Source organism: Prunus mume, linkage group LG1 (assembly GCF_029339155.1).
Source record: "Prunus mume cultivar Tortuosa linkage group LG1, ASM2933915v1, whole genome shotgun sequence".
NCBI classification, from domain to species: Eukaryota; Viridiplantae; Streptophyta; class Magnoliopsida; order Rosales; family Rosaceae; genus Prunus; species Prunus mume.
This window is the reverse complement of record NC_142698.1, coordinates 2817453-2830557: the sequence shown is the minus strand read 5'-3', so window position 1 is coordinate 2830557 and position 13105 is coordinate 2817453.

Here is a 13105-nt window from a genome sequence, read left to right as displayed (position 1 = left end):
TGAATGAAAGATGGCTAAACCGAATCCAATCCACACTTCAGTGAAATCTACTTTGGAGAACACAAGAAAGTCCTACATGAATTAAAATCATAAGGAAAATCTTGTAATTACAATCTATTAAAATCATAAGAAAAATCATGTAATTGCCAATCATGCTGAAATCTATTACATTAAAATCATGTAATTATAATCTATTAAAATTTCAATTGAATACACCCCCTATATATTTCTATGTCTTAGATGCTTTCTCTTTGTACAGATTTGGCCAACTTCATTGTACTCATTTTAAGAGATTTGAGTTGCCCAAATTTGAATTTTTTTGGGGTTATCATTCATTTCATGGAACTGGGTTGTTTGATTTGAAGCAAAAACATGGATTCTTGGCCACCATGTTGTAGATTTGAATCCTGGTAAGTATCCATATCTGAATTTATCAATAAAATATTTTTCTATTCCATTTTGTATTAATGTTTGTTTTGTATTATTCTATTATGTTTGTTCGAGAAATGATTTTTTGGTTTAAAGCGTATTTATTACATTGGATCTGTAAATGCCTCAAAACCCATCCTTTATCATGGTTCTTATAATTTTTTTTCCTTCGATTTATGAAGTGAGTTCTCTCTGTATATAGAATATAGATGAATAATATGTTTCAATTTGGTTATACGGACTAGAGAAGCATAAATTTGTGGCAGTTTTGGTTGCCAATTTTTTTTCCCCTAAGTTTTTAGAAGTCATTTTACGAAGGGGTGAATTTGTCTTTAAAATTCAAAATTAAGGCGAATAAAAAAAATAGGACATGTGAATGGAAATAGCAGTACTCTAATATTGTGTATCATCAGTATTATGAAAATTAATTAAAAAGTATTCGCCCGCAACAAAAAAAAAAAAAAAATTTCATTGTCTTGGCTTTGTTCCCTTTTTAAATGTTATTCCTTTGCGCGTTATCTTTTTCTCTACACTAACAACCGCCCATGTGTTCTTTTCCCTTGGCTGCTACTCCATAATCCATATTTATGTATGGTGGTATGGCCTGATGATTACACTGGACGATTCTTTTAATAGAAAATTGAAATTAAGGTTCTTTCATAATCATTTCATTTTTATTTTTCACTTTTCACTTTTACTTTTTTTTGGGGATGAATCCAGGGTATCCCCCGCACGTAGGTGAGGACTAATCCCTCGAGCCGGGTTGGACCCCATTTGGGGGGCAAGCTCTCCCAATAATGGCTGCTTTTCACTTTTACTTTTTATAAAAATTAAAAACTGAAAACACGTTTGGTAATAGATTTTGTTTTCAATTTTCTAAATCATCCTTTTTTTAAAGCAACTTGAAAGTGTTTTCAATTTTCGGTTTTCTTTTTCTTTCTTTTTGGGGTCAAGTTCTCATTCATCACTACACATGCACTGCACTCCAGTTACTCAAACTCGGTATTTGAGACTTGCCGACTTGGACTCAGCCACTTGATTGTTGCGTTCGACTAAAAATCCAATCCAAGCCTCGATCCCTCTAGATCCAAAATTTACCCAAACAATCATTCTAACCCTGGAAAAAATTTCATTTCCAAGTTCCACATAAAATTGAAAGTTGAAAACTAAAATCAGTTACCAAAAACAACTTTTCTTGCCTAATGTCCAGTGAATAGGATCCAACTAAGAAAATTACCTAATCATACTTAATGGGCCAGATTTTATATTTTTCAAATCCCTAATCAAGCAAATTACGTAATATTTTGACTCACCTAATCCCTATTATAACATTTGGTTACTTTTTTATTTTATTTTAATAATAGTGTACCAATTTCGTGGTTTTAATAAAAATAAAATGTCTATTAAATATTTATTATTTGCGGATGATAATATACCTATTTATTGTACGTACTAATTTTTGTGGATGATAATCTACTTATTATCTATTATCTATCTATATATATAAAGTAAAAGGCAGAGAATTGTGAAACATTCAAAATACCAGAAAATACCCTTGGTTAATGCAAACATTAAGAATTGAAATTATTAATTAAATGAGAATAATATGGTAAATTCACATTTTTTAATATTAAAAAAATTAAAATTAAAAACAAAATCAGATGATAGGTCCTACTTTTATGAAATATAACTACCCATGATATCTTTTCTTAATTTTAAAAATAAAAGAAAAAGAAAAAAAGAAAATCAATCACGCATGTGCTAAGGGGCTAGTGAATAATATTTTTGCAAACTATTATGAATTAATAAAAATAGCATACCGTACTGTCTACCTATTAATTTTTTATGGCTAAAATCCATGTAATTTGAAAGGGAAAAACCGTTGATATAAGTAGGGGTGGGTGTAGTTCGGTAACTGCAAATTTTTGCCCAAACCGCAAACCAACCGACTATTTGCGGTATGGTAATTTTTGAAATCAAACTGACCGCTTTTTGGTAAAGCGCAAAAAGCAGTCGGTTACCATGAATTAGCGGTTTAAAACCGCAAGTTCTTTTTGTGTCATAAAAATCCAATCTTCCACATTTTAGGCCTAATTTTGATGCTTCTTTTGAAGTCTTTTGATTTCAAGCATACTTTAACTCAAAAATATAAATTCACAACTTCAACTTCTCAAGCACATATAAATTCTCAACCTCCTCAACTTCTCAAGCATTCACAACCTAAAGAAAATTAAAGTTACAATTCCAAGCATTCCAATTAAAGTTAAACTTCTCAAGCATTCACAACCTCAACTTCTCAAACATTCCAATTCTAAATCCTTTAAAGCTACAAAACAAAAGGAAAATGCAATACAAAATGAATTAAAGTTACAACCCAAAGGAAAAATCCAATTCAAAGTTAATTAAAGTTACAAACTAAAAGGAAAATGCAATGCACCAATATTATAAATTAAAGTTACAAACTCAAGTGTTGGTGGTGGTAAGTGGATTTGAAGGACCCCGTTGTGTTGTTTGCGCACCAATGCTATAAACAAAATGCAATTTTTATTTATTTATAAATATAGTTACGGTTTGCGGTAACCGCAAGTTTTGAAAATCAAATACCGCAACCGCAACTGTAAATGCGGTTCGGTTTCGCGATTGCGGTAAATTTTCGGTTGGTTTTTGTGTTGTTTCGGTTTTTCCGTCTAAAATGTCACCCCTAGATATAAGTAAGGTTTGATGGCAAATATTGTAAATATCTGATAATTTTAGGATGACTTTTATCCTGTGCGGCATCCTATGCAAATTTTCTGTTTGTTTTAAAAGTTGAAAAGTAGGAGGGTTTATGCATATAATACTTGAGTTGAAAGGATCTATTTTTTAATAACTCTTCTTATAATTATTTATTGGGTAATTTTTATTTTACTACGTACCTTTAAGTTTAACGACTTTTAGACTCGTTGGGGTCTTTTTCCCCATTTTCAGAGATAGAAGGTTTCCTATATTTGTCTTCGTTTTCTAATGATTTTCCTCCACCCATCATAGGCAAATGCATTTCGGCGTCGAATCTCTACCTATATTTCGGTGTCGTATCTCTGCCACTATCCTTGTTGTTCTGAGTTTGTTCTCTTAGTTGGGATGCCTATATCATAGTTTCTTCAATCATGCATGATCGTTAATGGAGGAACCCCAGATTGTCTAAATTTTGATGTTAGATCACTCAGTTATTGTAATGCCCCCTTGTGGCTAGTTTGTTATAAAAAACAATCAATAACAAAAATAAAATTACACAAAACCCTAGCACGCGTGCAGCCCATTATAGTAACTTTCTTTTTAACATGGATATTAATTAACACTTAAAGATAGTTACCATATTAGCATGTTGTACATTGCGTGTTGATTATAGAGCATAATGAAGTGTAAGTAATTCAACATTATCAATTTATCACACATACATATTTCAATAAGTAATAAAGAGTGCTGCTATTTCCACCTCTGTCTTATTTTCCCATCCACCTTATCTTCAAAATTTTAAATACAATTTTATCCCTTTGTAAAATGACTTCTAAGAGCATCTCCAAGGGAGATGTCAAATACCAAACATCAAATTTAAATTTGATGTGGCAATTTGATATTTACACAGTTTTACACACCACCCGATAAGTCAAATAAATAATTATTGTAACAGTCAAATAATTAAAGATAAAAAATAAAAAAATAAAAAAATAAAAATTATAAATGAAAGTAACAGCCAGCTGTCTTTAAAAATAATAAAATATTCATTTGACATCTTGCTTTTGGGATGTAAAAAATAACAGCTGAACCTCTAACCTTCATTTCACATCCGCTTTGACAATTCGGTTGGAGTGATGTGAGATGTTATTTCTAGTAGTTAAATGTCTATGTGGCACTTTTGACATATCGGTTGGAGATGCTCTAAGAACTTAACCCTCAACCCATTTTCTACTCTCTCTCTCTCTCTCCCCTCCCCAAAAAAAATTTATGCACCCATTTTCTTCCTCTTATCTCTAGCATCCGTCCCTCTTTTTCAGTTCCATAAAAATTATTCAACTATGTTACTCTCTCTCTCTCTAGTCACTCCTTCATCACTTATTCAGTTATCCTTTTTTCGCTAATATATTTAAACTGTAGAAGATGAAAGGATTACATTTAGTGATAATGAAATGGCTCAATATGGAGAGAGATTTAGACCCTAAATCTGTTGGCGAGTCCGTATTTAGTTAGGATTTTGGTTCCTTATTTCATTAGAATTTTGGTTACTTACCAATTATTATTTAGTCCTATTGTAATAGAGATTTACTTCCTATTGTAATTTAGATATATTTCCTATTTTATTTAGGGTTAACACATCTTTGTACTTGTATAAATACCTCCATATTGGAGAAGAATAATAAGATGAGCATAGATGAGCATTATCTGAATATTTGCCCTACTTTGTTTGACATGGTATCAGAGTCAGGTTCCTAACTTGTGATAACCTCTGACAAATTGAGAGTCGTTGGCGTTCCTCATTCCTAACCCATCATGGGTCTTTACCTTGCTGTAAATCCCCGTTTCTCCTTTCCTTAATAATCAACATATATTTCTTCTGCCTTAGCCATAGCCGCACCTTTCTGCAATTTTATCCTTGTCTTTGTCCTTACTGTGTTTATGTTGAGTCATTACCTTTCTTTTTCTCTACATATGCCTGCTGCTGCCTTTTTCTCTTACTTTTCATCTTTCTATGAGCTTGCTTTATGTTAAAATTAGATTGAGCCCATGTTAGTTTCAATCTCTTGCGCTCACAGTCGAGCCTCTCTTTTAAATGTATACCATATAGGCAACACGCCATTGGCCATTGATGGCCTGATCTCTTTCCTCCGTGAGCCTCGTCATCGCTCACCGAGCTATCTCAAACCTCCGCAAGCCTCGTCACCACTCGCCGAGCCTTCTCCTAGCTGGCCTTTGTCTCTCTCATTCCTGCCGAGCTACACTGCCTCCCATTTGATAATGTGTTTCACTTCCTGCCCAGAAACATATGTGTTTTCTTACTCTCTATTTATTTGGGTGTTACTTTCTCCAAATCTTGACTCTCATACATCGTCGAATTTGAGGGGGAGTGACACTACTGCTCATTTATTCCATTGCAATTCACCTACCTATCTATCATGGTTGATTGTCCGTGCCTGTTTCTCAAGTACCACTGCTCATATATGCTTCATCGACCCCTTCTCTTGGGAGAGGGGAAGTGAAGAGAAGGTTAAAGGAGTGAATTGAAGTTGTCTCTATTGTTGCTGTTGCCACAGCTTGTTTGCCCTGCCTTGTCTTGCTGGTGCCAGTGCCTATATTGCTCTTACTAGTGCCAGTGCCTTGTGTTGCTCTTGCTATTGTCAGTTTTGTTGTCTCTTGCTGAGGACATTGTTGATGTTGCTTCTACTGTGATGGTGCCTTTGCTGGTGTGTTTTTTCGCTGCGATCATGACCGTTGACCTTGCTGCTGTTGGGTTTGTTGTCTCTTGCTAAGGACATTGTTGTTGTTGCTTCTACCATGTTCGTGCCTTTGCTGGTATGTTTTTCCGCTGCGATCATGACCGTTGACCTTGCCTTTACTCTTAACTTTCTCTGCCATGCCTTACCATGCTTTGCCTTACCTTGCCTTATCCTATTTTTTAGGGTTTGGTTGCCTTTGCCTTTGTCGTACCTTATCCTGTCTTTGGGGTTTTGTTGCCCTATCTGGGCTTTCTTTACCATGCCTTGCCACCTTGGCTTTGCTTGGCCTTTATTTGCCTTATCTTGCGTTATCCTATTTTTTTTAGGGTTTGATTTTACCTTGACGTGCCTTTCCCCATTTTAGGGTTTGGTTGTGTCCTTTGTCGTGCTCACAGAATTTTTGTGTTCTACCTTATCTACTGACATGCTCACAAGGTTTCTGTATTCTGCCTTATCTACCTGACATGCTCACAAGGTTTCGTATTCGCCTTATCTACTGTCGTGCTCACAGGGTTTCTATGTCCTGTCTTATCTACTACCGTGCTCACAGGGCTTCTATGTTCTGCCTTACCTACCTGTGGTGCTCACTGGGTTTCGTGTTCTGCCTATTTACTGTCGTGCTCGCAGAGTTTCTATGTTTTTCCTTATTTACTATTGTGTGCCCAATTTTTTAGGGTTTACTCTTGTGTTTCCGTCTTGAACTTTGCTTTAGTTTGTCACCTATTTCACTCGTGGTTGACGAAAAGACCTTTTCTACAATTGGTGCTTCTTAAGTATGGTGTTCTGTGACTCGCTTGTCAAGTTGAGCGTGCAAAATATCTTTGCCCAACTTGAGAGGGAGTGTTGGCGAGTCCGTACTTAGTTAGGATTTTGGTTCCTTATTTCATAAGAATTTTGGTTACTTACCAATTATTATTTAGTCCTATTGTAATAGAGATTTACTTCCTATTGTAATTTAGATATATTTCCTATTTTATTTAGGGTTAACACATCTTTGTACTTATATAAATACCTCTATATTGGAGAAGAATAATAAGATGAGCAAATGTAAACATAACTGAATATTTGTCATACTTTGTTTGACATGACAACGGCTGGAGGTAGAATCAGATTCCAAAGTGTTAATCGATATTTTTGGGGGAGCCAGTTGCATGCATTGGTGGAGGGTATTGTGTTTGATGTTCTTCAATTGACTCAACAAGTGCAATTCGTCTTGTTTTTGTACGTGCATCGGAAAGATAAAATGCCTATCCATCTAGTGGCTGAACATGTCCAAATTTCTCAAAACTGGTGTCTTGGAACGATTGCCTCCTTCTTGGTTATTCCCAACATCAGCAACATATGCTAATGTCCTCTTTTGTTGAATGAATATTTTATCGTTTGCTGGCATATATATAGAGAGAGATACCTTTTAGAAATAATGTTAGGCGAAAAGATATAATTATTTTTTAATATAGCAGGCGGAAAGATATAATTATTTTTATTCAAATTGATATGATAAGCAGAAAAATAAAGTAAGACAGATGGTAAAAATAACAGCACTCATAATAAAAAATCATCATCCGCAATATATTGTTAGAAGAATCTTCCAGCGAACACCTCTAATTTAGATGGAAAAAAAAATGATTACTCTGATTCTGGCCCCAAAATGAAGAAAACAAGAGTGACCATTTGGTTTTTTATTTGGGAATCAATCAATCTTTCAAAAAGATGTACTCAATAAAGTAAAACCCAGTGGGTTCAGCTTTGTCAAAATGATACGTCGAAGACCTGGCCAGCTAGTAAACTCATTTGACTATTCAGCTTTAGGCATGGTGGATAATGCTTTCCTTCTTGTTCATAAGGAGAAATTTTCCCCTGCTTACTAATATGGTTCAGCCACAATCTGACACTCGTTTTTTTTTTATATAATTAAAGTGAAAAATAAATACACTCTTGAGAATAAAAGAAAAGAGAAAAAGGACCAGTGTTAATTTGTGTCTAAGTCACATAAATAGATAGGGAGGAATTCCTCCTTATAAGCAAGGAGGGAAGCATTATCCATGTTATTTTACACACGTTCTTCTCGATCAAGTTAATTATTAATTTTTACTTTATCTTTCACACTTTCTAGACTTCTAGTTCTCTCTTTGATACTTTTTCTTTCAAGAACACGGCTATCACTTTTCCTTATATTGCTTATTTCTTATTGTCATTGTTAATACTCATACTTCGACAAAACAATAATTATATATATACTCACACTTACAAACACTCTCAATTTCAATCTCACAGTTTTTCTTCTTCTTCTTTTTTAATACAAACAATAATTTACAAGGGGAGAAGGATTTCACACATATATATATTAATAATATGTCATGAGAATTCAAATATGAGACTATTAATCTACAATACAAGTCAGTGCCCTTTTCAATGAATTAAACCTCGTTGGCCATGTTTTTGCTATATTACTTGAAACCAACAAATATTTGTGGCGCTCCGCATAAAATAGATTTCCAACTTGTTTGTCTTCATCTTTTTTCTTGTTTAAAAAAAACAAAAAACAAAAAACAAAAAAACAACGACAACAACAGGTGCCACCATTGAAATGGGATCCAGGCCAGTCTTCCCTTTCAGCGTGCCGTCTCATATTTGACCGAACAAGCTAAAAGTTGTTCACATTGAAAAAAGAGAATTTAAAAAAAAAACTAGAATATAATATATCTTGAAAACAATGAAAAGGACAAAAGGATCCTCGATGCACGTATGGTTTTATTGAGAAATGTTCTGATTCCTTATTCCCATAACAATAAATTAATAGATAAATTTGGAATTATTACATGAACTGAATTTAGTTGATGAGACTAATTTTTCCATTCATTAGGTCGATTTTCAATGGTTCATGCACAAATCCATTTGTCACTGACCCAGTTCACATTTGTGGTGATACCGCGTTTTTTTTTTTGGGCTGAAAAATTATAGTATTGAATTCATACTTAAAAGTCATTAGCTACAAAGATCAATACAAATGAAAGGATCAATACAAACTAGTCATAGGACCAATTACAATAACATAACAATATAACATTAAAATTAAGACCATTTGGTGTGTCTCCACTAACGATTATGCAGGATCGAAGAAACTTTGTCATAGACATCCAAACTGAGATTGCAAACTTAGAAAAATAAAAAAGAAATGAAGATTGAAAAAATCAAGCCACAATAATATACCTTACAAAAGAGAGGTGGAAAACTATCACAAAAGGAGAGGTGAAAACTACACATAAATCCCAAAGAGTCTCTGTGACTTATTCCAAACATAATAAAAACCACAAAAATGATGACGGTAGAGATCCAACACTGAAACGAAGATGGGGATCCGACGCCGATACACAACTGCTTGTGATGGATAGAGTAAAATCATAAGAAAATGAAGACAAATAAAGGAAACTTTTTTTGAAAATGGGGGAAGAGAGGAGAAGGAAGGAAGAGAGAAAGGGAGAAGGGAGGAAGAATAGTGGCTTCCTTCCCCAAGGGATGGCAACGGGCTGAGTTGGCAATATCATCCCCGTCCGCGCTTTCCATCCTCGCCCCCTTCCTTGTTGGGTCTACCGAAGTGCAAGTAGTTACACGTAGTAATAATCTTGGAAGTCCAAGTATTGTATTCTCAAGGAGTAGGTAGGTAAATGTATGTACACAAAGAAATAATTAAATGTACCAAAATAAAAGTGACAAGCAAAATGGAAAAGTAATTTGATTTGAGTGTTGTAGAGATTGAGTTTTAAAATGAAATATTAATAATGAAAATGCTAAGACATCAAAGTTCAATTCTTTAAGCAAAATACGTTTCATGCTTTTTAATCCAAATTATAACTTGATTAAAATTATCAGTGAGAAACTTTAACCGGAAGATAAAGAAATTAAAACCAATTTAATTTTTCAATGTTATCTTTTATTAATAATTGTTCAGAAAATGGAATTGCTTAATATCTAATCTTTTAATTTAAAAGCAAGCTAAGTCAGTTCTTAACAATGAGAAAAATATAATTGAACTCATGAAAATATAGTAGCACTTAACATCAATCAAAATAAAAGGATATGAAAATATTGAACAACAAAAAATAAAAGAATTCAACAGTTCATACCATATATTGGATTAAAGAACAATTCACAAACTTACTCAAAGGACATTCCCTTTAGCCTTAGCTAGAGTTCTAGCAACTCATTATAAAGAAAAACATAACTAAATTTTGAATGAAATGGATAAAGAAATTTGTCGTAGTGGTGTCCTTCCCAAATAAGTTGATGGTTGATTTATAGTAGTCAATGAGATGAGTGGAAAGTTAATACATTCATGGTGGGTAATGAATAGTTTAAGTGAGGGATTAATTGGATTAAACTTATGTTGATGGTGGAGAGTTAGTGGAAAAGAAAAAATGGTGAGGTAGTGGAAAAGAAATAATTTGAGACTCCCATCACAACCCACAACAAGCTAATTGCTAGTCCCTAGCAATCCAAGCGACTGAAAGAAACTCAAATTTAAGCAAAAACGACAAAATAAAATAAATAAAAACAACTAAAACAGCTAAGCTACTTTTGCGAGATAAGATTGCATTTAGCGTATGCAACAAGCCTATCCCTAAAGGACGAGTTATAGTCTCGTGAGGGTTTCCAAGGATGACACCCACAAACATCAAGTATGAGACTAGCACAATTATTCAGAAACATGAAATAAAATAAACTTTGAAAAATTATTTTGACACCTGTTACCAACAAAAAGGACAAAAGCACAAAGTACAAATTTTCAATTCATGAATAATGCTAAAAAAGAGAACACTTATTTAGCATTTCAAGTTAATCCCACCACGAAGTCCAAATCATTTATAATTACCCAATAAACTTTTCACATGTTTCCTTTAGTGTAAACTGAACTAACACAATTGAGTGGCATTAGCTGAATTCCAATCACACCAACCTTTTGATCTCAAGAGTTGTCAAACTCTCTTTCAAGAAACAAATCAAGGTTTTTTTCTTTTCAAAATGCAGGCTGTGCAATCAATGCCTAATTCCATTAAGGTCTCTAATTATAACCCATATAGCGAGTGTTAGGCCAGTGACTCTCAAACTAAAAAGGCTTGAGGCACTAGGTGTAGAGACACCCCTAAGAGCTTACTAACTCGAGTTAAAAAGGTTGTGAAACTAAACTATCCACAAAAAATCATTCACACCCAGAACTTCACCTTTGACACGAACACTTACTGCTGATTAGGTAAGAGGCCCAGTTACTAAGTAGAAGCTTGAATAGAACACTATTATTTCATGAACTTTTTTTTTCTTTTTGTTTCATTTTTTTTAACCAAAATGAGTCAAAAGCAAGGTCGTTCAACTTTACCAAAGATAAACGATTAAACACAATTGGTTTTTAACTTTATACCCCACAAATATTGTTGGTGTCCTTGTGCAATTTGTCAAAATATAACTCATGAATCATCCGTTAACTAGAAATAAATGAAAAGGCCTAAAAAATGGAATAATTATCATATCGTTCATATGTTCTCAAAAATCTTAAAATCATTCATGAATATAAAATATACAAATTTATAAATAAACTCAATCCTAGACATGTATTTATAAAAAAACTCAAGCACTATTTAAACATAGAAATACAGCCAAAATCAACCCCAAAGTCAACTTTTTGGGTGTGTTTATAAATGGGTTTTGAGTGTGTGTAATGATGGGTTTTGGGTGTGTTTATATGTTTAAATAGTGCTTGAGTTTTTTTTTTTATAATTTCAACCCCCATTTTGGGTGTTTTAGTGAAACTCCCTATAAAATAAGTCTAAGTGCAATGCTTTCTTGTCAATGACAAAAAGTACAAAGACTATGAAAAACAAACAACAAAGTGCACTAACCTCATAACACTACCCTCCTCATAAAAAGAGGAGGGTAGTGTTACCTGAGAATTGACATCCAAAGTGAAAGCCTCCAACTTGTTAGTGTTCTTAAAAAAGAAAAAAGAAATAGAAATGTCGAATTTTTTTTTTAAGTGAACATAAATTACTAGACTAATTATATACAACAGATGGACTAAGGGAAATCCTATCAATCCTGATAAATAGGATCGTTCAAAGAAACTGTCTAATCTTTTAGAACACATCTCCCCAAGGAAGGTTTAAGTCGTTGGTCATTAACCTTAAAAATATTTCCATTCTTGGTGATAAGTGCCTTATTTCTTATATTTTTATATCTTTTATTTTTGGTTTTTGTATGGAAAGTTTATTAAAAAGAGCGTTGTTACTTTACTTTCCTTATTTTCAGATTTTCTGCACTTTTAGAAGGTTTTTGATGGAAAATTGGCTTTCCAAAGGAGTTTTAGTGCAAGGCCAATTGGAAAAGAAAGCTAAGACATTGAAGATCATTGTGTCAAATTTTCATAATTTTCTATGCAGCCAATTGTTCCAGAATTGCAAGTCAACACAGCCTAAGTTGCAATCATGTCAGAACTGTGCTGCTATGGGAGAATGAACATTTGAAGACCTCCCCAATTTTTCTAAATGACATGTAATATATCTCTAGAAAGCTTAGAGATAAAGCTACGTCTCTCATATTTTTCCAGATGTTTCTAGGAAGTGGAACAACCCCAAAAATTTTGTGCAAGTCAGCTGACGTGTCTCCCAGTTGAAGAAGGATTCTTTCCTAGTTTGTCTCTTTAATTGTTTACGGTTTTGATTTTGTTTAAGGAGAGTTTTTCCAGATGTTTTCAGATTAGAGTTTAGTTATTTTGCACTATATAAGGTTGCCCTAGGTCTCTAGAGAAGGAGGTGGAGATAAAAGAGAAAAATATAGCTTTGGGCATGCCACCAATGTTTCAGGTTTTATTATTTTATTTTATATATTTTATTATTTTTATAACTATATGTAACTGAATTTCTTTCTAAGGTTTATCATGAAGCCATGACATGATTATTTGCGTAGTACTTTGTTGATTTCTGTTCAATTATATGCCGTGTTAAATTCTTAATTTTTGTGTGAATTTTATTCTAAGTTTGAAATCATATTGCTTAATCACCACTAGGAACTTTGCATATAAATAATTGAATAAATCTAGGAGAGAAATATCATCCACTAGGTTTATTGGAACTAAGATTAAGAAGAGTAGATAGTTAGGAGAGAAACGTCATCCACTAGTCCTACTTGGTTGATAGAATTATTCTAATCTTAATGGG